General features: G+C 33.7%; 1 long non-coding RNA gene across 1 annotated transcript; it reads left to right on the top strand.

Annotated features, from left to right (window-relative positions):
* The first annotated feature begins 20,839 nt into the window (after nucleotides 1–20,839).
* On the top strand, nucleotides 20,840–22,525 carry LOC130656142 (uncharacterized). The gene is made up of 2 exons (XR_008984855.1): nucleotides 20,840–21,479; nucleotides 22,238–22,525. It is a non-coding gene; the product is annotated as an uncharacterized LOC130656142 (long non-coding RNA).
* The last annotated feature ends 3,389 nt before the right edge of the window (nucleotides 22,526–25,914 follow it).

The raw sequence follows: 25,914 nt of genomic DNA, 5'->3' as shown, positions 1-25,914 counted from the left end.
CAACAAAGACCGTATTAGTTCATCAATTATATCAAAAAACAAAGGTAAAAAATAATATGATAATATTAGCGTGGTGGCCACGAAAGAATGTTTGAAAGTTTATTATACATAAAAACCACGATTTTATCATGATTCGTGTGCACCACGCTCGTTACACGAACATGATGTTAACAAACCTTTCCACAGTATTGAACTCTGTTTACAACAAATTGTTGACCATGTCCACTACAGAGAGATTAGCTTTAGGGACATTGTAAATTGAGACCTTAAAGTCTGCTATATGAGGTGTCCCCTACTGTAATCACCCTGATTGAAAAAAACATATATATATTTACATCGAACCCACTCTAGCTAGCGTATGATCCACCAACTCAGTGAAGTCTACCATTTTTAATGCATGAATTTGATTGGGGGGGGGGGGGGGTTTGATACTACAACTTAATCATTTTAGGGGTGTCGGAACTTGCACATGACAAAAATTTGGTGGTAATTTCAGCCAGCTATACCTTTTTGTGATTTTCAAGTCAAAAGCGCGACAGTGGTCATTTTTGATATATTTTTATCTTAGTTTTATAATTATGGTCACGTTATACCTTTATATATTTATGGATATAAGGATGTTAAATGTGTTTTTTTCACGGAGTTGGCGGATTATACGCTAGCTAGCTACTTTTCTTTTTAAAAAAATTCCAAAAGACTTAGTAAACAACTTTTTATCCTCTTTTTCCTACAAAAACATATACAAAAATATTTTTTTCAATGCAGGAATCCCTTTAACTAGCTAGCTTGATACTCAGTATATTGAAAAAAAGAAAGACTGGCGAGAGACAGTTATAAAGCATATTGTTAAAACGGGTGAAATAAAAACGGTTAACAATGTTTGAGATGGTTAAGGAAGGTATAAGACACGACACACAACAACAAACACAACAACAAGCGTACCATCTTGGGAATCTAAGAATACAAATTTTACGGGATCGAAATATTTTACTAAAACTTGACAAGTTCCTGGGACTTCTTAGGCTTTTTATATTTGAACGGTTTGAACAAGGCCTTGCTCTAAATATAAAAAGTCATGGAGACTAAGTTGCGAACCCCCGTGGCTTTTCTAAGTTCCTGGGACTTCTTAGGCTTTTTATATTTGAACGGTTTGAACAAGGCCTTGCTCTAAATATAAAAAGTCATGGAGACTAAGTTGCGAACCCCCGTGGCTTTTCTAAGTTTGTGCGAAGCAAGCATTAAACAAGATTTTAGGTAAATCAACATATTTCTTTAACGTACGATATATCCCAATTTTTTGCTCTTCTTAACGTCGTCCTAAAAGGTTCTTTACGGCTATGATATTGTGGACGGAATATCCCATCAAAATATCATTTTTTTTTAATTTTTTTTATATAATGATTTAGAAAAAATTACAAGACAGATACAGAAAAAAAAAATGAAAAAATACTAAAAGTACGACATTTAAATAGGTGTTAGACAAACCTAACTACCAAAATAAACAAAAATAAAATATAAGGGATATACAATATATTTTAACGCTTTAAGAAATCGTCAAGAAAAAAGTTTAATAGAAGGGTTTGAAAAGGACTGTTAACTCAAAAAGAGGTTCCCCAAATCTTCCTGACGATTTAGGAAACACAATTGTGTTATTCAGTATAGATACCTTTTCGACCATATTAGTGTTTTCTTGGCCATAAAGAAGTACTCGCACTAGGTTTTCGAAATATTACCAATTATTTCTATAATACTACCAAGAAGGATTTTTTTTTTGGTTACCATAAAAACTACAGCGTAAGAGGAAGTGAGAGGTGGTTTCTGATTCTAAAAGTCCACAATTACATAAAGGAACAAGAGTATCGGCGAAGTTATGCCGATGCTTACGGTCCTTTAGGTGACTCATACTAACTCTTAAAAGTGTTAACAATTTCAAACCAAGTCCATTATATTAAAAATAGGAGAAGGTTTAGGGCGAATAAACTTGAGAATGGATTTTTTAAACAAGGGCAAAGAATCTAATTCCCTGATTGCTACATCGAGTTTGTTCCATTCATTTATCGAGTGCGGGAAAAATAATTTGCAAAGTAGTTACTCCGTAGTGGGGTGCGATTAAATAAATTTCTACGAAAAACACTACGCGAACACACATAACCAGGCAAAATATCAATGAGATACTGAGGAGCATCTCCACTTGCAATTTTATAAAATAAGCATAACCTACGATACCATCGCCTATCACGGAGACTTTCTAGACCTAGTTCTTGGTAAATTTTCTCCCTTGATGTCCCCCTTATAGCACCTGTTATTGCTAGAGCAGCATTATATTGAACAGATTCGATCTTACTACAGAAGGTATCATTATGCGGCTGGTCATAAATTACATCCGCATAATCGAGATGAGGGCGCACAAATGACCTGTACATGGTAACAAGAGCGCTTCTGGGTAGGCTGCGGGAAAGTTGTTTGATAAGACCAATACCTCTATTAGCTTTGGCAATCTTTTCATTTAAATGATGATCAAAGGCTAATTTCCCTTCAAGTGTTAGACCAAGGTGCTTTTGATAAGGTACAACTAAAACAGGGGCATTGTTGAAAAGAAGTGGGGGTTGGATTTTGGGAGTTCTTTTTTAGAGAAAACAACTTCTGAAGCCTGTTTATTAAAGTCTGGGTTAAATGACATTTTCCACTAATGAGCCCACATCTTAATGGCATCAAAATATCATAGGTGTAGAAGAACCCTGGCTCCCGTTTTACCTTCACGAGTAGCGTGAGAGATGACTATAGCCCTAAGTCCTCACACTTTGCAGTATCAAACTGCACTTAACTCACCATTGCAATTATTATGCAGCAATTAGAATGTCAGTAATTTTAGGCAAAAAACGAAGACAATATACCTCATTGCCAGCACCTGTTGAATCTTCATCATCTCAGCACAACGATTTAAAAAAAGAGATAACAGGCGCTGGAAACGAGGTTGTAAGACAATATAACATTTCTTTTAGTCACTTTTTAATAATAAACAGGAAAAAATACCGCACAAGTATTACTACAATCCCGATTATAAATAATTGCAAATCTGCATGGCGAAAATCCAAGGCTTGTAACTAAAAGTAATCGAGAAAGCTCTTTTATGTTAGTAACAAGCACTCCAAACTTGTAAAAGTTCACCTTTCACTGTTACAGCGGACTTGGGGCAGACATTGTGGAAAGTGCGCCAGCGCATTCTCGACGCTGGCTACCTGGTTCATGACACGTTTAACTATTTTGCAGCACTGCACAAAATATAAATTAGCTGGAAAGTAAAAAAAGGTAACATTGATAAATGGGCTGATCCTGTAACCATTAAAGTTTAACTTTAACCTAACCTGCAAAGTTTAATCATTGTTAATAACTATTAACTATGGTTTATTTAACTCGTTATCACTACTCTCTGATTCCAAAAATACTGCTTAAGGTAATTGATAGTTCTGGTCGTAGCTACGAAGAAAGTAGAATAGCGGATGATAGATTTTTCAATAAAAAGCATCAACGTTTCTTAAAAACAACTCACGGAAACCAGAAAAAGAACCTAAAAATTAATTATGTTCGTTATTTTTGCATGCACATTTAAACACAGAAGATGAATTACTATTCTTCCACAATTGCTAAGTTATTGTTGGGTTGGATGCACACGCAAAGCAAAAGCGCGTGGGAGCAGGTATAAAAATTGAAGTAATACAAACAGTACAACAAATCGTATCGTGTAAATGGAACCTTAATTAATTGAAAGATATGTGGTTTTTTAAAAATACAATTAAAGATGTTTTATAACCTCAACGAATCTTTTAAAGACCAAGTGTTTGATCTATAAAGTTGTTAGAAACTGGGAAAGATATAAAATACTGTGTGTAAATAATAATATTAATATATGTGCTTTGTCAGGCAGAGTATGCAATTTGCAACTATTCTCAGTATTGGTATTGTTTATAAATTCTAACAAGCGTTTTAATCAGAGAAGATTTTGAAGATACTAGTCGTTAGCCCGTGAGAAATCCACGGGTTCGCCTGTCCTTCTTATACCGCATTGCGTGCTTCTCGCTATTGCGCAGCTAAGCTACCATTTTGCGTGACAGACAGACAGACATATACGGGTATTATAACATAGATTGAAATAAAGTTACTGAACAAGACATTTATCAGAGAACTCTTTTATTTCAGCCTTAAGGCTGCAAGAAGATTAAGGCAGTCTTAATATGGACCCAACATGAGATTTACCCGAAATGAGGTTTTAAGCTGCAATGAAATTTTATCTTGTTTTTACATATAGTTTATATCGAGGCTGTGTAAACCGTACATGCGTTATAACTTCTTACGCATGCGCAGTAATGTCTTGAACATGTGCAATAGCCTTAAACACATACGCGCATTAGTTGGATGCTCTGGATACAAACTTACTGTGTACTTGTGCTCTTTTGCGTTTCTGAATGAAAAAGAAGAAAGTTTATGACCCTATTAAATTCATCAAGGGAATCGTTATTCTCAGGCCTAGGAAGTCACCGTCTAATGAATTTTCACGTCTACAGCTGGCACAATGTCAGTAAAGGAAAATATTATTTCTGTTCTTGAGATATATAAAAAGTCCGGGCAGGGTCAAAAATGAACACAATGACTTATTATCCCAAAAATTTTCAAAAAGCATAGTTTTAAAAATTGAATTGCGCAAGAATTTAATTTCGCGAATGAAAAAATTGATAAAGATTCGTGAAAATATATTTTCGCGAATGACGACAGTGGCAATTAAAGCATTTCGTGAAAAGCACCAAAATTTGGTAATGGTACGGCAAGACCAGTCTACTCATGGAGTCACAACTGAGTTTTAGATAGAATTTCTTATACCATTATAATATTGGCAACCAGCCTAAAATTTTAATTTTCAACTTTTATGTCTTTTCATAAAGTGAACATTTTTCTCGAAAGGAAACACACGCAATGTTGCAGAAAAATTTAACTTTGAGATCATTATGATTTTTCAGGACCATTTTGACCTTTTGACCTTTTTTTTCTAGTAGTAAAATCTGATTTAAAGCATTGAAAGGGTGTTTTCACAACGCGACAATTATTCTTCATCCACTGACAATTATATGATTGTTTTAGGTTATCGCATTGAAGTCATGAAGATAATTGTTATTTACATGATACTAACGATGTCTGTGCTACTTGTGGAAGGAAGACACCTTACTGTACGTGACGACATAAAGACGTCGTCGAAAGTAAATTTTCAAAGTCGTTGTGATCCAAACGTCTCGATAAGTAAAGAGTGTGAAGAATTCTGTTGGCGATCAGTCTGTTTGGAATATTGCAGGTTCAAAACTACAAAAAGATGCAGCTTTTGAGACTAAATTAGACTAAAATGCAATGACTTTGTAGACAGCAGTAAAGATTGTTATTTTACGGTAAAAAACTAAAATAACTTCTTTTAATGAGATTTAGAAGATTTAAGTTTATTTTGTGTTTTGTTCAATGACATTCCTTCGACCTTGCAGAACAGCAACTGCGAGAAGTTTTTGGAAAGAATTAGAATGACATAAACTGAGTTAGCGAGTCTAAGAAATAAATTTTGAACTGTCGACCCTAATTAATGTTAAAAACTTAAATATCGGGGAAAAAAAGTTTCTTTCAAAAAGGTTTTTTGCTTAACATGACACTTTCAAAAAAACTTTGTCGCATTACCATTTGTCGTTTTAGACTATTTATTGGAGAGCAGTACGTCGCGAAAATTCAATTGACTTAAATTTTAGGTATTCTGAACGCACGAAAATTCATATGCAGGAAAGTTTCTTACACACACCTGTGGATGATTGAAACACTGTGAACACAATCAAATTACAAAAAATCTTCAACATCTAGTTTTTTCGGGCAAGCGAGCACCTCGGAGTGTCTCCCTTAACAGGTAAGAAATCAACCTCATCTAATTGCACGGCAATTAAAGATCATCTTAAAGCTTGTCACACCACATCATCTCTTGACGATTTTAGTATACTCTCTAGGGGTAACAACCGGTATTTGCTAGAGATTAAAGAGAGTTTGTTCATAATGCGGGATAGTCCCCAGTTGAATAACAACATTAGATCTGCTCCATTGTATTTATACAATTAGTATTTAATATGTAACTATGGTTGCTGTTAAACTTGTATATATTTAGGAGAACATTGTACGTTTTTGATTGCTTGAAAATGGGTGTGTGAACATCCGAAACGTCGCGAATAATGTAGTTTCTTTGTTGTCAATTTACTAGCGCGATGATTCTTCATCAACCCCAATTAGTATCAGATCTTAATGATTTTCAAGAAAAAACGGAAAATTCTCCTCATCGTTATAAATATCTTCAACAAAGGTAGGAGATCAAAGAAATAACGTTATAAGGAGCGTTGTTTGGTCTGTGAGGATCTGTAAAAATCTTTAGTAAGTAATCTTGTTTCTTATTTTGCTTCGTAAAAAAGGAGAAATGCTATATATATATAATTTGTCAGCACCTTGATAAATAAGTTCATAAGATGTTTTATTTGGTCTCAGAAATATATAACAAGTATATTTAAATCTGCGCAATAGTCATTTTTTCGCGGACTTAAACTCCCTATTCTAAATTCGTACAGTTGATAAAACACAAAAGTTACTAAAGAAATGTTAAATATCGCGGATAAAGAAGATCCAGCATCAAGTTAGATTGTCCGTCGCGTGGCTTCCTTTTAGAAAGCATGAACTTTAAGGCTGGAAAACGTTCCATATCATGAAAAAAGCGAAGTGTTTGTTCTTTATGCCATGGCATTCCGTAAAAAAACAAAAACAGTGATTACTGAGTTAAAAATAATGTGCTGTATGACCTCAAAGTTGTATAAGTACTTTTTTAATTTTGGAGACCTTTGTTGAGCTCGACACAAGGTATAGTAGTAGAGCGATCACTCGTTCCATAAGGTGTTTGCAAATTTATATTACGATAGATGTTAAATAAAACGATGCTCTGCATACTATATTCAAACAAGAAGCCCGCTGGCTTGAAGACTTCCGCCATCAGCAGAAATAATAAGTATGGGATTAAAATATGTCATATAGTGTGAGATTATCCTCAGAGAACAAAAACACAATGCATGTTATCTGCACCAACGTTTAACAAGTTTAAGAACAAAGTAAGCCCAGCGTAAATATCTTTTGTTCTGAGGACAAAAAAAAGTATATAAGAACATAAGTCTCAAAATTTAAGAACATGTTAAGATTATTTTAAGGCTTTGTGAAGCTTGACTACAATTTTTTTTAATAAAAATATAAAAAAATATAAAAGATCCAAGTGCTACACTTTGTAGCAATTATCATCAAAGTAGGGTAATACCATAAAATACAGAACAACCGCCCCCTGCTGAATAAACACTGCTACATAATTACACGCCTTGCCAATTAAGCGCCCCTTTTAATGGGTGAAATTAAATAAGCTCCCTGCCCAGGGGCTTATTTGTCATTTACGGTACATTAAGAACATCCCAAGAATATTTATAGGCTGCATTTCAAACACGTTAAAAACATTGCAAGCGATTTTTACCATATTCATGTTCTTATAAAAAAATAATGTCTATATATAAATAAAAAAATAAAATATTTTACATATAGTATTCTTTAAAAAAATAAAACCTTTAATTGATGTCTTTGAAATTGATCTAGAAAATTGTCGACATTTTTTTTATTTATACAAATTCTTTTATGTAACATTGAACTTCTGAATGTTTCAGTATTTAGGCGTTACTCTAACTCTCTCGCTCAGTTTGAAAATGCCGACAGTGGATGTTTTGATAAGGGCTAATCTAAAAAAGAAAAAACATTCAAAAAATGAGGAACAATAATACAATTGGATAATTGTCCATACACAACATATTTATCCTTATTTATCCCTCCATCCAATTTTAAAACCATCAGGACAGAAAACGTATATACGAGACAGGTAAAGTATGTATACATGATTTTATTCACAGTGTTCACAACACATGTAAGAAGGACTAAAACAAAAATTATTATTAATTGTGAAAATATTTGACTATACTTTCTTTAACAACATCGGTGAAACACAATTTCAGTGTAATATCACCAGACAGACGACGAAAAAACCTATTTTCTTTCAAGTTTAAGCCTGCTAAGGTCAGGTTTTTTTATAACAACTTTTTACTTTTTATGCTTTTTTAGCGTTTTACACTCATAATTTTGTTCTTATATATAGTCTATGAAGGTGTTCAAACATCAGCCTTTCTAATTTCATTTATTTCTTGTTGGCAAAAACTCCCAACATGAATTACCCTTTGCCTGCTCTAAACTGAAAAACTCGGTTTTATGTGGGCAATTTATATTTTGTTTGTGATTGTATGCTCCCATACACAAATCACAGTGACATTTAAAGAGAAATTTATAAGAAAATGAAAACAAAACTTATATAAATTCACATCCAACTGCAATATAAACCATGTCGGCGAATACATGCCAACTTAAATCGAGAATTTTTGTTAACACCTGGGCATTCGCCTCGGCCAATTGCAGTGTCAACGACGTTGTAAATTATAAATATAATATGGTCTGGATTTTCAGCTTACGGAAAAACATATATGTTCCAGTTATAATATAGATGTAAAAAACTGTTAAAACATTGGCTTTCCAGGTAATAACAATTACAGGGTCCGCGCAAATATTTTAGCCTAACGCCTAAATATCACAACCTCGTGTATCCAGCCTAGCTGCGCTGTCTCTCTCAATAAACAAATTTACATGGGACATGAGAAGATACCCCAAAAACCCTCATAGACGATGAGTGACGATTTTAAAACAATAACAAAACAAATGGTCCTTCATTTGTTTTGTTATTGTTTGTCCTTCATTTCTCAGTTTGGCCTTTTCCCGCGCACAAACTTTCGCGCATACAAATCCTTGCGCGCACAAATTCCTCGCGTACCCACGTCGCAAAATATGAATACACTTGTATTTGAAGCTTATTCGTTTACATCTGATACAAATTTCTTTGTTATTTGGCCTTTATTCCAAAATTTTGTGCTTTTTAGCAGATAAAGAATTTTAAGATAACCCAATATTTATCGAAAATTATCAGTATGCATATGGTTTATGTTTTAGGTTATCGTATTGAAGTCATGAGAATAATTGTTATTTACATGGTAATAACGATGGCTGTGTTGCTCGTGGAGGCAGCACGCCTTACTGATGCAAAGTTCATAAAATTAGCGACACAAAATAACCAGGAAAAGAAAATAGAGAAAGGTTTTTGTTTCGGCTTCAGGACAAAGAGAATCTGCTAAAAAAGGTGTCAAATGTATTTAAAGTTCAAAGGTTTCTTTAAACGCTGTGTGGTCAAGTGTAAGAACCGTAAGAATCTAAATTGAAACAAAATTTATACAATCCAGTTTACAAGGGATTTCTTTGAATAGGTATAAAATAGTTTTTAAATCCTTTTTTGTTGTGTTCATGTAATATTGTAGTTGTTTTTACATTATAAGCATTGTACTCAACTTTGTAAATTTTTACAACTAGTACTTTGTGAAATTTTGTTGTTTTTTATTGTCTTTGATTGTTATGGCTAAAGTTTCATCTGTCTGATGCTGCAGAGTAGATTTCCTAGATAATTTTGCGTTTTAATGCATTGCTCATAAAAACTGAATTCCAGTGGAATCTCTCACCATTGGTGCGAAAAAAAGTGTCAGTTTTATAAAGTGTCCGTCTTATAACTGTCCGACTTATAGAGAGAGAGTCTTATTGTGAGAGTTTGACCTGAAATCGGTCCATTCCAAGAAATAGTGTCCGTTATGTTATATAGAGGTGTCCGCTTTAGAGAGAATACACAGTATTGGCAGTTTCCTCTCCTTATGTAGTGCGCTAAGTTTAATAGTTCGCTGATCACCTCGTCTGAAGTTATAATTACAAAAAACGTAAACGCCAGAGAAAGTGTCTCACATATTTGTTCCTGGAGCCTTTTAGTTATTTCTGGAGGAAAAGACTTATAAGTCAAAAGATGACGACAAAATAGAGAAATAAAAAACCGAACAAAAAACAAAACAGTCTTATATCAAATTTTCTGGTTTTCGTCCTCAATACTATTTTGATGTGAAAGGCTCTCGGTATCGATGTTGCGACATTTAATTTGCGGCAACCTGGATTCCAGGGAATTTTACCCTTTTCATATATTTGAAACAGGTCAGTGGCCAAGAGACCCTGAAGATAAGGGTGGATTTGTGGCACTTACTGGCATCAACGGCATTTGCTGTCAGTGGATTACGATGTTGAATTATATGTAAGTATTGATCAATTTCATATCATGATAGACTAATCTGTAGTCTGTGAACAAATCCTCGGATTCGACCGTCCTTTATATATCACATTTCGTGTTTCTGTAGCACGACGTTTTTCCGCGCACAGACAAAACACGGCTGTTATTTTAGATTAGGTTTTGCGACAGCACATTTTTTGGAAAATTTAGAAAGAAGCTATTGATGCGTTATTCATTTTTGCGTATGACTATTCTAAATTTCACAATTTTGGTGTAGCTTAACCCCATTGCCAGATCTATTTCCTTCTCAACAATGCTACGCGTTTTAATAATTTTAGCTATGCCATGAACAAATCTGCCAGTGCTCCACCATAGTTCACTTTTTTGACACGATATATTCGATTTCAACGATCTGTTTATATTTTTTTCAGTAAAAATGTGAGCGCGTGACACGCATAATTAGAGCTATACGTCGCGCCTCACGAGCCGCTACATTCACTACCAATCTATTCAGGTTAGTTCTTATTGCATCGTTTTGTCTTCTAAAATAGTTTTAGGTTACCCAAGCTCAGTGTTTCCAGGTGCTGCCTCTGCCTCCTGCAAGTTCAGTGTGTCCAGGTTCAACGCTGCCTTTGCCTTTCTACAAGCGCAGTGTGTCCAGGTTCAACACTGCCTCTGCCTCCTACAAGCGCAGTGTGTCCAGGTTCAACGCTGCCTCTGCTTCCTACAAGGTCAGTGTGTCCAGTTTTAACGCTGTCTCTGCCTCTGTAACTACCACTGTTTCTCGCTGCCTCTGTTTTCCTTTTAAGAATTTAAATAATCCACAAAAATTCTGTTTGTACGCATAAAATGACTGAAATTCGTAGTAGTTGAAGTATTAATGTAGTCAAAGTAAGACTTTTATTTTATTCGGTTTATCCGTTTTCTTTCAACAATTGACGGTAAATCGTCGATGGGTTGTCAGGACATAGACTTTTTTCCAAAAATAAAAGTCAAGTAACAAAATCCCTAAAATATGTTGGTCCCAAAACGTTCCTAAATTTTGGGTGAAATTTTAAACCAGTTTAACCTAATTTATATCGAGGTATAGGGGTCGAGTGTAGTGTGCCGGAGGAAGGGGCCAAATGTCGTACCCCATAACTTGTCTTGTGTTACGTTGTAAGTCATCATACTTTCACATGACCTTTAAAAATAATGCCTTAAATGATGAGTTTCAGTAATAATTTTAGCTGACATCATCATTTTTTGTTACAATTTCAGTTTTTGTATTGTTTGACATAAAGATAATCCAACTAATCATTATTTTAGTACTTTGAGTCAAATTTTAAGCTTATTAAAACTTATTAAGGCGCTAATTAAACAAAAAGTGCGAAAAAACTGGATACGCCCATTTAATGAAATGCACATTTATATTGTTCACCGTAGAGGATACTTTGTTAACTTGACAATATCACAAGGCGCGATACTCACAAAAGCCTAATTGGATTTTTCGCGCAAATGGGCTTGCATTTAGTTAAACATTAATGCCCTGGGGCGTAAATGGGTGTCTGTAGCAAGGGGCGTAAAGTGTTTTAGCTATTTAGCGTCTACAAATTTAAGGAAGGAACTTGATGTAACATATGCAATTTAACACAGTTACAGTTGGAGGGGTGGAAGATACATTCATTAGGATGGAATCCCCAAGGATGTTGAAACTTCCCGTTACTTACTTACTCACTTACATAACTTGATGAAGAAAACCACAAAAACTTCAAAATATTCTAGAAATATAAGATAAAATTTTCAAAACGGGCGTGGCAGACCACCTGCTTAAAATTTTTTCTGTTGTATTGGTCCTTATATTTATTCTAAAGTAAAAAGGATTCAGCTACAAAACGGTTTAGGGTCATTGCGTTAACGGTCCTTATTGACAAAAGAAACAGGTTAAGTAATACAAAAGCAAGCAAAAAGTTTACGGCTTTCATTTTTTGTTCTTTATATATGTATATGTTTCATTTTTATATTTTTTATTTCTTGCAACGTCGGTTTTGAAAACAATCTCCAACATAAACCAAGAATTTTCACAAATTTTAAAAGGCAAAGTAAAATCTTTGCTGGAAAAAAGATCGTGTGGATGTAATATTACTAACACATCTTCATTAATTTTCATTAAAAAACATTAACACATCTTCAAAATGATAAAAATAACACCTTCTTCCATATTTTCTTTCGACATAGAAATGGTGATGTCTCGATAACCCAACACCATCAACAGCGTGCAGCGATGATTATGCTGATATGTTTTTATCGAACTTTGTTTTGCGGCAAAAATCATTTTCCACCTTTAACTTGTGTCGGCTACGAAAAAAAATTCGAAGAAACGAGAGTCCGTTAAATACCAAAAACCCATGTCATTAAAGTTCCCCACAAATGATAAAACCACTACGAATAGAAATGTTGAAAAACAAAAAAAGAATCCTTGACAAATTGTGTCGAAACTCATCATCAGGAGGAGCATTTTTTCTTTCTGACAGGATAGCAAAAATCGTTACAATTTCCTCTCCAATCACAAAATTCTTCACAAACTTCTTTCATATGATATTTACATCGTCTTCTTGTTGTATTTCTTGTCCATGTATATCCTCTGTCAACTAATGTAAATAACAACAACAATAACAACAAAACGCAAGTCTTCTTCATCGTGTGTAGTATTGACAAACCTCTTTGCTTTGATGTTGTCTTTTATTTTCACATCAGAATTTTTAAGCTATGAGTGACGACTTAAAAAGTCTGAAGCGAAATTAAAAGCTTTTAGTGCAGTGTCAGTGACTTTTTGTTTCGATATAACAATCTTTTTAATGAGCTTTAATGTAAGACGTTTTGTATGTTTATTTGATTGGGATTTTAACTTGTTTTATGTTAAACAAACAATATGTATTTGGATGCTCTCCTTCACGCTGTTTTTTGACACGTTGAGAACAATATAAACAAGAAACACTTGCCCCTTCTGATCATTGTTCAACGGAAAGACATGCCTTCTTAAACTGTGTTTATATGGATCACTTTACTATTTCCTTCCAAACTCTGCTTCAGTGATGGTAAACTGAAATAAAGGCAAGGGAAGTAAAGAAACTGTCCTTTTAATTAATACATCACTCGTCACTATAGCTAGTTCTATTTACTTTCTTGTGGGATTGTTTTATTTTATTTTTCATTTAAGAAAGCTCTACTAAATTAATTGATTTTGTAGTGGATAAAAAAAATGCAAAAATCAACAAAAACAACAACAAAAAACATATTTTAAGGAAAAATTGAGCAACTTTCAGAGGAAGAAATAAAATGTAACAAATAAAACTCCTTATATCCTCTTTTCTTTCATGATTATCTGATTTTTCCTCCTCATTCCTCCTCATTCCTCCTCATTCTGCCTCACTTAACCCTAATTTTAACCTAAAACTTTTGACGAGGTCCAGAATATGCATTTCGCTAGGATCAGTTTTTTACGCTCATACTTTATTTGAGGCCTATTTATTATTATGATGTCAGAAAATCATTTCGATGAAGTATTATACGAAAGTAAAACCTTGTGTTTATAACAACTAAAATATATTTTGACGTGTAGAATGTGTAAAATAATGCTGTTGTGTACGGAAAACCAACTTCGTCCCCAGGGCATCTTGTATCTTTTCTGACCCCGGGACGGCGATACGAACATGGCCCTGGAGGAGGCTTCGTCACGTGACCCTCCAATACACAGTATTTCTGTGTGTAATATTTAATGAGATTTGTCTCAATGTACCAAAGTTTTATATATAACCCTGCAGAGCTAAGCGAGTTCGGCGTTTTACGTCACAGATACGTGGGGCGAGTTTGTTTTGATTCCTGTCATCGCAACACACAAACTTCTCGCATATTGCCCTTGATTGTTTTGTGTAAACGTATAAATATACAATAATGTTATTTAGGCTGCTGTTTACTTGAAGAAATTCAAGCAATTTAGTCATGTGTATTTCACTGAATTGGTTGACTAGCAAGCACTGAGTAGTAAAACTTGTAGCTAGGGGAAACTTGGAAATTAGTAAATGATTTGCCCATCTGAACATAGCACTTCGTTGGTTCTCTAAGGTGCAAATATGGCTACATAATTTTCAAATGTTTGTATCATTCTAGGTGCCTGACTGAAAGTAGCTAGGCAGAAATTTAACCTCATATTAACATTTACATTTTATATTCATTTTGGCTGAACTTTAGAATTCTCATTTACCGTGAGTTCATATCTGTGTCTGCATTACTGCTTTTATATGATAACAAAGATTTTGCTGTATTTAAACAATACTTGATTGAAACTGAATTCATATATGGTGGACTCACTGCTTACAGTTATATTGGGTGAAAAAAGCTTCAGAAAAGTATTTACTTCAGAAGTATTTTATTCTTTTACATTTCCAAAAAGCCACCCATTACTGATAAATTCTGCTTTTTCTTTTCTTAATGACATGTTTTTAAAACGCCTTGCAGCTTTTTTATTTTTTACTCAACAAGCTCACATTTAATCTGCACACACAGATATACAAATACAAGTTTTTTTCTGTTTAAAACATAAATAATCCAAAAATTTTATCAAAAGCATTATGCTGGTTTGAAAATTGAAATTGACAACTCTACGTGTGATCTGTTTTCTCGATTTAATGTATCACTTCCTTAATACTTTAGAAAGAATTGGTATACAACTTTACCAACAGCAAAGTATTGCTACCTTGAGAAAAAAATGTTTCGGGAATATTTTTTGAGGAAATTATTTTGGTGATTTTGGACCAAAATTAGTTTCATAAATTCGCACTTTTTAGAGCTCATCAAAACTCTGCTGCTGTTCAAAAATCGATTTTTTATTGATATATACATCTATTTATTGTTATCATTCTGCTTAGAAAATATTTAAAATGCCAAACTAGCTAACCGTGAAGATTAATTCAGAAAAAGATATCAGCAAAGAGATATTCCTCGCAACTAAATTTTTTGTTTACTAGCATAATTTTAGGTTAAATCTTATCTGACCTATTTATAAGGTTAGAATAGCTTTTAAAATTTTCTGAATCTGTATCTTGGTCAAAATTGATATGCTGTCAAAACGGCTTATCAGCGTCTCTGAAAATGGCTAAATTCTGAAACTCAGAAATTATGATGATAATAGAACTATTTTTTCGCTCAATTTCATCAAACCAATCTAAAACCATATCATACCAAATCTCAAGTTAATATTTTAATATTTGCTGAAGTTATGGGACGCTATATAAACTAGACACTCGGTTTAGACTTTTTTTGTTATTTTTTATGTTCACTGCTTTGTAATTTGTATTAAAACTCTTGAGATAATATATCACAGTGGTGAGCTGTTAAATATCTACCACCATCTTCAGTACATCCTGGATTTAACAATATGCCTGATTGAGCGCTCAATCAAATTTGATTGAGTTCGATTTTCTAAAATTTCTTCATAGCGTGTTAAAAAAGGCCTAGCAAGAATCAGTTTAAGAAAATCTTCCTACCTTTTTCTCTTCCTCAAAATGCCTTTGTAAACTTTTTATGCCTCGTGTAAAATTATATTTTATCAGATTGGTTTAAAAGTACTCCTTAACAAGTTTCAAGTCAATAACTTTATTTTTTTACTGAAGCTATTGCACTTTGAATTTTCTTGAATTAGGCCGGGTAAATGTGCATTCAATGATAAAATGGCTCTGACGGTTAACCTACTGGCTTTTTATATCTTTTATAGTAACCAAAGCATATAAGGTAATAAAACATGCCCACTAATAACAACCTGATATAATTTAAAACGTAATGTATATATATTTTGTAAAAAAAACATTTTTGATATTTTGTGCAAAATTATTTTGTCTATAAAGGACATTGGTGGCAATTTTATGCAACGTCATTCTTTGCAAAAAGCTGCAAATTAAACTTGGCAACTTGGAAACAAGTTGAGTTTCTTTCTTTTGTTCTTATCTTGATAGTTAGCTAGGTATAGTGTGTTAGATAGCTACTTTTCTAGCTTTATTAAACATTTCCAGCTATTGAAATATTGTCATGTAAGCAATATGACTTTATGATGTCCTATTTTATACTCTCATTGCTTAGTAATTCTTGTTATTAAATTTTTCACTTTGAAAAAAACTTGACACTGCTGATACACCTCCTCCGTCATTTTTAATACCAACAGCTTCCTCCTGTTGGTCACAGACTCGCCGCCTCGCCAAAATGTTTTGTATGACGCAATAATTATTTGACATATCCGCGCCAATCAGGTTTCATATCGGACCAGCCTCCTCCAGGGCCATGTTCGTATCGCCGTCCCCGAATCAGAAAAGATACAAGATGCCCTGGGGACGAGGTTGACGGAAAACCTCTTTAATAATAGCCGTATTCCGTCTGTCTGTGTGTTCGCAAAAGCCGCGTCCTGCTACGGAAACACGAAATGCAAAGTATATAGGATGGGCAGCCCCGTGGATATTTTCACGGGTTAACGATTAGTCTATATTATAATACCCGTATACGTCTATCTGTCACGCAAAATGGTAACTGTAGTAGCGAGATACCCAAAATGCCGTAAATAAAGAACGGGTGAATTCGTTGAAAATACTGCTGTAAGACCATGTTTTTTACAAAATGGTAGCATTAGCTGCGCATTGTGTAAAGAAACCAGAAACCGAAGCGAGCTAAGCTATGTTTTTCGAATGGTAAACATCACATCAAAGAACGCGAAACAGCAAAGGTAGCAGCGTTGTTTAGTGAAAAGGTAAATGGATTATTCTAAAATCTTTCTAAATTTATGTTGATGAACAGCTCTCCTGAAAATGAAACCTGTAATTTTTAAAATGGCAGCGTTATCATAAAACGAAAAAGTAAAAGTTGTCTCTAGTAGAAAGGATCTCTGCAGACTCCAATTAGGTTGTACTAGTCTTTTTTGTGACGGAATACACAAAAGATTTTATGATCTAAGATATTTCCTAAGGCTTGAAAAAAGAAAGTTATTCCCTAAATCGTAATTAGCCAAATGTAAAATAAATTCTTCTCCGGTATCTTCCTAAAATTAAAATCCATTTTAAAAATAAGAGGGATCAAATAAGTCACTTGTCGCTCTTGCCAATATTTTCTTTTTGCCGAATTTTCTTTAATAAGTTTTTTTTTTTATGGCGCAAGGTTGTGATACTTAGGGGCTGTTCATATGGAAGCGGGTTGGCTCGGTTAGCCGGCCTGGCTCGCTGCATATGAACTTACTCTTACTGAGTTTCTATATTCATCTATAACACACCTGCATGCCAAATGTTTTGGTCCCATACCTTCCAGGTTGTTAGATATTGGCTATTACTCGAAACTATTCCTTGAATTTCCATAAAATACTTATAATCGGGACGATATAAGAATTCTCTTAAGATTATAATTATAACTTGAAGCTCACAACACAATTTTACTTTATCAAGCAGCATCATTCCATAAATTGTGGACAGAATTTTCGGGTAATTTTTGGCATTCTTTATGTGGATTAGCTATGTAGAAACCGAAAAAATATGTTACTTTTAAGGACGTAACATTAACCCCGGATATTCCAGTTTATAGTTTCACTTTGCTTTTAAAAAACTTCTGTTTCTTTTTTTTCTTCTGAGCAATCCACATCAAGACATGGTAAAGCTTAGATATTTGGGATATAGAACATACAGCCGTCGTTAATTCCTAAGCCGTGGATTAATGAACCGTGACCGTTAATATATAGAGTACGGGAAGAATGTAATCATTCTCTTTTTAGTGTTTTCTGTTTTGCAGTTGTTGCATTCTTTCAAGGGATCGGAACGAGCAATTTTAAGCATAATTCTGAATGTACAATCTTGTTCAGATTCTAAGATTTGTTGATAAAAAATCTATAGAATTATTAAAATGTAAAAAATATTGTAATAATTATTTCATGCCCGTACCAACTGCCCTGAAACAGCGTCGACGATCACAGAATAGTTAAAATTGTAGTTTTCTTTTTTAGTTCTAGAGGAAAATTGTCGGTTCCATGCCGGGACAGGTTTTCTGCGCAGGCTCAGAAGAGAACATACATGGCAGGACAACAGCTGTTTCAATCTTATCTTGTTGTTTCAATCTTACAATCGGAGGGGGAACTTCCTGTTACTAACTTACTAATGTTACTTCCTTCTCTCTATTTTAAGAACGAGAAAAAGTTCACCAGATAAATGAAGTCATTTATTGGAAAAAGTTGTTTTTTTTTGCATCATTATCTCATTTACGATATTCTCTTGAGAAAAAAGCTTATTAAAACACTCCAATTTCGCAATGGAGACTGAGAGTTTTTAGACCACAGGGAAATGATTATTCAAAAATGGTTTCAATTGAAAATCACCATAGCCATACATCATCTGACTTGTTTATTGTGGAAAGAAAATATGTTAATGTGTAAAATTACATATAGTAGCGAGTACTCTCTTGTTGCATCTGCATCTGCACTGAGTACACTAATACATTCTGCACCGAATACATTGTATGTTTTTACTCATCATGTGTTTTTTATTGTGTATTCAACAGCAAGAAAGAAGTTAAAGGAAGTGTAATTTTCTGCCAAATCCAAGAAGGTCACTATATTTTGTGCGAGCATCTAGCGAAATTTAATTGTCTTGTATTATTGGATCCAAATGAACTTTTAAAAATAGTTTTCGAAATGATTAAGGAAGCAATTATAACGCAATTAGTTGTGTCTAACGAAAGTAAAAGCATGCGTACAAAAGCTAAATTATATGTAGACGAAGGTGACTGGCTGTAAATCCATGCATGTTTAGGTGTGTATTAAAATGAGATTTGAAATACAACGCGTTGGTATAATAGTGCTGTTGGAATTACCCTTTTTTATGAACTAAGCACGTGGAAGGCGGTAAAGAAGAATGTTGCTTTATTATAACAGTTGTCTGTCAAGACGTGGTGATAAATAAATCGCTCTAAAGATTTTGTGAAAACAAAAATGATTAAGTGTTTTCATGTTATTGATTAAGAACTGTATTTCTGATGATCAGTAGATTGACTGCTTATTCCACACTAATGTGATTAGTTGTAAAATGTTTTATTTGTCTTCAACATCCTTTGTGTCGTCCTCTTATAGCATGCCAGCTTCGTATCTCCATCTATGTAGAGTTTGCATAGAAATAATAAAGTTGTAAAGATATGTTTATACCTTGAATAAAATTGCTACATTATTATTGCACTAAATGCTCTGCTTGTTAATCTACAACTTTAAGTAATCCGTGAAATTTACATCCGTTAAGACAGGCGTCAAATACTAAGATGCCATGTTGACGCATGATCTTCGAATGGTGCCATGTAGAATGCCCACGAAACTCTATTTCTAGCAATGACTTGCAAGAAATTCCGCATAAGCCTTAGTTCCGTATAGTGTAGAAACCAATGGGCTGAGAATGTGATTAATTCGGCATTAAAAATTCGTATACGTATGCATGTTATAGCAAATATGGGCTATCCCTATAATGTCTGCATTGAGATGACGCGATCGGGTTGAAAAGTAAAATAGTCTCAATTGCTTGTTTGCTGTGAATTTCAAGAGCAACTAAAAAGCGGCAAAATTAGCCCGCCTTTTAACTGCTGCGTTACTGAAGTCTTTTTCTTAAAAAAGATTTTTAAACATAGGATAGTACAAACAAGGAAACTCATCATGAAGACTGTTTGTGTGCTGTTGTGCATGATACTACTGTTAACATGTGCCCATCAAGCAAAACTCAAGAAATCGAGGACCAGATCGTTTCTTGTGAGAGACACAGTAAGAGTTAGGTGTTCGTACTATATGGGAGAAGTTTGTGAAGAATTCTGTAATAATGGCGACTGCAATGTCTTATGTTTACCTGCAAAGAAGAAGAAATGTACTTTTAAGCTTTTATTTACTTCTATCGATTTTTACGTATTTCGCTCCAGTATGTTGAGACGTTTTAGTATCTGAAAGAGATTTGCAAAAAACGAATCTTCTTTTGTTCATTGTACTTTTATAGATAATTTTATATCATGTTAATTACGTAATTAGAATGAAAGTTAATCATTTTTGTGAAACTTTAGGACGAGGTATTTTATATTTTGTCATAGTTACGTTGTAGGTTTTAACAATTGGCTTTACGGATATCGGCTACACAAAACACATTTATTTCCTTGCAAAGGAACAGAAAAGTTGATTTCAGGAATATAGCCTTCAATTTTCTTTATTAATTTTTTCTTTGCAGGAAAATTTTTTTTGGAAATTTTCGACTTCACAATCACTTTGATTGAGCTAAAAGAATGCAAAATTATCCTATGTAAAGATAAAACAAAAATTGTTTTTATGTATTTTTTTAATATTTTACAATGTGCAATTTCTTCTTTTATTTTCGTGACTACAAATCCGAACAATGTATTTTTGCAAAAGGCTGCTTTTTTTCAAAATGACCAAACGGCAACACTTGGCCAGTACTTAGGCTGAAAACGTTATACCTTAAAAGGAGTGTAGACCTAGTAACCAATATCGAAAATGCGCTAGCTGCACTTTCCACAATGTCCGCATTATAGAACAATCCGCTCCACGGCGAGGAAAGCTCTGAAAAGGAGGTAAAAATTTGATGAGGTGGCGTCAGCAAAAACTAGCGCCCTTTAATGTTTTGGATCAAACCAAATAATCTAAAATTCGAAGTCCTAAGATCGCTGTGAATGTTGATCAGTGGACTTTAATATGTTTGAAATGCGTTTTACTTATATAGAAACGGCTTTGTCAAACACTTGAGGTTACAAGATTTCAAATCCTGTCCCCCTGAAAATATCTATCAGTTAATGGATGTAATATAATCCAAATTAGACACAGAAAAAAAACAGGTCAGTGATCGCTTTTTATTATTTAAGTCCTCGGTAAAGGTGCACAAACGTCAAATGCTTTTGACCTTCAGTTTCGTATTTCGTATTCGTTATTTTTCGTACGGCAAGCATCCTTTCGATAAAACCATTTATGATTTGATTATGGTTTAATATTAGGATGTGATTCCGTTTTTACAGATAACATAAAGAAGTTTAGCTATGGCGACATACTTCACAACAAAAACATTGAAGAAAAATGTCTTGCGAAATATTTTCGTTGTTAAGTCCGAACAATATTGCTATAAAGCTGTGCAGAAAGAGGGATTTCCTAAAGTTGTGTAAGGTATGTTTCTTTCCTTTGTTGCTTATTTCGTAAAGCAGATTTTTTTTCAAAAAAGTTTGAAAGATAATTGTTAAAATTTGCTTATATTGGCTCTGTGGTTACAGTATAAGAGAATGATTAGCCATGTGTATATATTGGATCTATTTTTCTGAAAAGAAAGGAAGGAAAAATTGTGGCTTTAGATATGTGTTGGCTTTACACGAGGCGAAACCAACATAATTTTATGATGGTTTCTGACTAATATAAAAAGTTTAATAGCGGTGAACAACATTTACATGGAACAAAAAATTAACTTTAAAAGACAAATAATTTTTTTCCAGCTTTTTCCTTAAGTAGGGCAAACTTGAAAAACAAATTAAACTTTTAGTAAAAAGTATAACCAACTAGTTGTAAGGTCGGGTAAAATTCATGGAATTTCTCCTGCAATTCGTAGCTACCATTTCTTACTCACAAACATCGAAATTTAGGTTAAGTTGGACGTTTTCTTGTAATTGATCCGTAAACGTCAGCATTGTAACCTTTTAAATGCTACAATATGGACTCAAAATTATGAGATTAATTAAAGTTCTTACCGGTGTACTCCCAACCATTTGAAAGTAGAAAACTCCTCATAAAGTGGAGTGTTGACAAGAATTCTAACATTTAGGGAGATGTTTGAATAAAAAAGAAGAAGTAGTCTATCTTAAATAAGTGTAAAAGGAATGAAGAATGAGGAATGGAAAACTCTTTAAAACTTTGTTTGCAAAATTTATTTTTAGAACCAACATGAAGGTACAGATCTGTATTGTATTGTTACTTCTGGTGTTGGTTGAAAGTGTTCCTATAGGGTTAACAGGTATATCAGATGGAACAGCAAGAGCAAATTTTGATCCAAGTTGTAAGCATGTGACTGTTGAAGAATGCAAAGAGTTTTGTGATGACAGTGGAAATAATTGTTGGGATATGTGTGATGATAAAGTGAAACTTGTTTGCAACAGTTAAATAAAAAGTGTGAAGACGAATTAAAATATTGTAACTGATAAATAATAATAATTGTGAATTTACAATGTGGTTTTACATTGAACGTTGGTCAAAGTCTCGTTAAGTCCTGTGAAATAGAGGGGCATTTCAACTCTAGGAACTACAAGCAGGAGCGGAGCTAGGGTTAGGCCGGCGTAGGCATTTTCTTAACCCTAATTTCGGCCTAAAAATAAAATATTTTATAGACAACCTCGTCCCCAGGGCGTCTTGTATCTTTTCTGACCCTAGGACGGCGATACGTCCTGGAAGAGGCCGGTCCGATATGAAACCTGATTGACGCGGATATGTCACATAATTATTGCGCCATACAAAAACATTTTGGCGAGGTGGCGAGTCTGTGACGAACAGGAGGAAGCTGTGCGTATTAAAATGGCGGAGGTGTTTTCAAAGTGAAAAGTTTAATAAAAAGCATTTCTAAGCAACGAGAGTATAAAATAAGACATCATAAAGTAATACTGCTTACATGACAATATTTCAATAGCTAGGAAAGTTTAATAAAACTAGAAAAGTAGCTAGCTACCACAGTATACCTAGCTATAGCAAAATCAAGATAAAAAAAAGAAAGAAAGAACATGTTTCCAAGTGGCCAGGTTTAATTTGAAGCTTTATGCAAAGAATGACGTTACCTATAATGGAGATCTAGTGCCGCCCATGCCCTTTATAGACAAAATAATTTTGCACAAAATATCGAAAATGTTTTTTTTTACAAAATTATGCATCATTGAATTTCCGCGCCCGAAGGCGTAGGAAATTCTTTAAAACCGTCGTTTTTTTCTTTCGGAGCATTTTTTGAGAAAAAATCGACCCTGGGATTTCACGTTGCTACAGATGTAAACTTCGTACCCAAGCTCCTTAACTACTGGGAAGTCTCGTATTGACGTTTCAGGCCAAAATTGGTATTTTTTTTCGACAAAAATTGGCACAGTTAACAAAAAAAGTCTGCTGAACATAATGGTGACATAATAATTTTGATTTTTGTCACCTAAATGTCATTTTAGGCCAAAATTGGTCCAAAAATTAGAACTACTTTATTTTCAACAAATATTGGCACAGTTAACAAATAAAGTATGCTGAACATAATGGTGACATCAAAATTTTGATTTCTTGTTACCTAAATGTCATTTTAGGCCAAAATTGGTCCAAAAATTTAAACTACTTTATTTTTGACAAATTTTGGCACAATTAACAAAAAAAGTATGCTGAACATATTGGTGACATCAAAATTTTGATTTTTGTCACCTAAATGCCATGTTAGGCCAAAATTGGTCCAAAAATTAAAACCACTTCATTTTCGGCTAAATCTGGCACAGTTAACAAATAAAGTATGCTGAAAATGATGATAGAACAAAAGTTTGATTTTTTGTCACCTAAATGTCATTTCAGGCCAAAATTTATCCAAACATTAAAACTGCTTTATTTTCGACAAAAATTGACACAGTTAATAAAAAAAAGTATGCTGAAAATGATGGTGACATCAAAATTTTGATTTTTTGTCAACTAATGCCGTTTAAGACCATAAACGGCTGTATTTTTTGTTAGCAATTTCTTTTAAAATGTGAGTTTAATGACACGCTTCGTTTTGTTTGCGTTTGTTGTAAGATATAATTTCACTGGTGTGCTTTATCTTCAGAGGTTCATGCACCAAAATTCTTCGAATGATTGGAACAATAACACAACAAATTAGCAGGTTTTCATCAAATATTTTGGTAGCGCGCGGAAATTCTTAGAGCCCCCAGGGCTTCTTGTTATATCAGGTTGTTATTAGTAGACATGTTTTATTATTTTATATGCTTTGGTTACAATAAAAGATTTAAAAAGCCAGTAAGTTAACCATAGGAGCCATTTTATCATTCTGCACATTTCCCGGCTTAATTCAAGAAAATTTAAAGTGCAATAACTTCGGTAAAAAAGTAAAGTTATTGACTTGTAACTTGTGATGGAGTACTTTTAGGCCAATCCGATAAAAGGTAATTTTACGGCAAATAATAAGGCATAAAAAATTACACAGCCATTTTTTGGAAAAGAAGAGGTAGGAAGATTTTCTTAGACTGATTCTTGCTAGGCCTTTTTTAACACGCTATGAAGAAATTTCAGAAAACCGAACTCAATTAAATTTTAAGTCACGCTTTGATTAAGCGCTCAATCTAGTATGTGGCTAAATCCAGGTTGTACTGAAGATAGTGGTAGATATTAAACAGCTCAACACTGTGATATATTATCTCAAGAGTTTTAATGCTAATTACAAAGCAGTAAACATACAATAATAACAAAAAAAAGTCTAAACCGAGTGTCTAGTTTATATAGCGTCCCATAACTTCAGTAAAAATTAAAATATTGACTTGAGATTTAGTATGATATGGTTTTAAATTGGTTTGATGAAATTGAGTTAAAAAACAGCTCTATTATCATCATACTTTCTGAGTTTCAGAATGTAGCCCTTTTTAGAGACGCCGATAAGCCGTTTTTGACAGCAATCAATTTCTAAACAATTAAGGCAGTGATACATGGAATCAACAAAACAGATCACATGTGGACTTGTCGATTTCAATTTTCAAACCAGCATAATGCTTCTGATAAACGTTTTGGATTATTTACGTTTTAAACAAAAAAAACCTTGTTTTTGTATATCTGTCATGTGCAATAAAATGTGAGCTTTTTGAATAAAAAATAAAAAAGCGTTTTATAAGGCGTTATATATAAGGCGTTTTATAAACATGACATCAGGGAAAGAAAAAGCAGAATTTATAAGTAATTGGTGGCTTTTTGGAAATGTTAAGGCCACAAAATGTAAAGGCAAAAAAGACTTCTAAAGGAAATACTTTTTGAAGCCTTTTTCGCACAATATAACTGCAAGCACTGGGTCCACCATTTACGAATTCAGTTTCAGTTAAATATTGTTTAAATAAACTTTGTGCAAAAAATAATAAAAAATCAACTTTGGGATTCGTACAGCAAAATCTTGGTCCTCAAAAGCAGTAATGTAGACACAGTCATGAACTTACAGTAAATGGGAATTCTAATTTTACGCCAAAATGAATAAAAAATGTAAATGTTAATATGAAGTTAAATTTCTGGCTACCTACTTTAAGTCAGGCACCTAGAATGACACGACCAGTTGAAAAATATGTAGCCGTATTTGCACCTTAGAGAACCAACGAAGTGGTATGGTCAGGTGGGTAAATCATTTACCAATTTCCAAGTTACTCCTAGCTACAAGTTTTGCAACCCAGTGCTTTCTAGCCAACCAATTCAGCAAATTACACATAACTAAAGTGCTTGAATTTCTTCAAGTAAACAGCGGCCCAAATAACATGATTGTATATTTATATATTTAGAAAACAATCAAGGGCAATATTCGTGCAGTTTGTGTGTATGAGGAAAACAAAACAAACTCGCCGCACGTATCTGTGACGTA

Source organism: Hydractinia symbiolongicarpus, chromosome 9 (genome assembly GCF_029227915.1).
Source record: "Hydractinia symbiolongicarpus strain clone_291-10 chromosome 9, HSymV2.1, whole genome shotgun sequence".
Taxonomy (NCBI): Eukaryota; Metazoa; Cnidaria; class Hydrozoa; order Anthoathecata; family Hydractiniidae; genus Hydractinia; species Hydractinia symbiolongicarpus.
The sequence above is the reverse complement of the archived record's forward strand: the minus strand, read 5'-3'. Positions and strand labels throughout refer to the sequence as shown.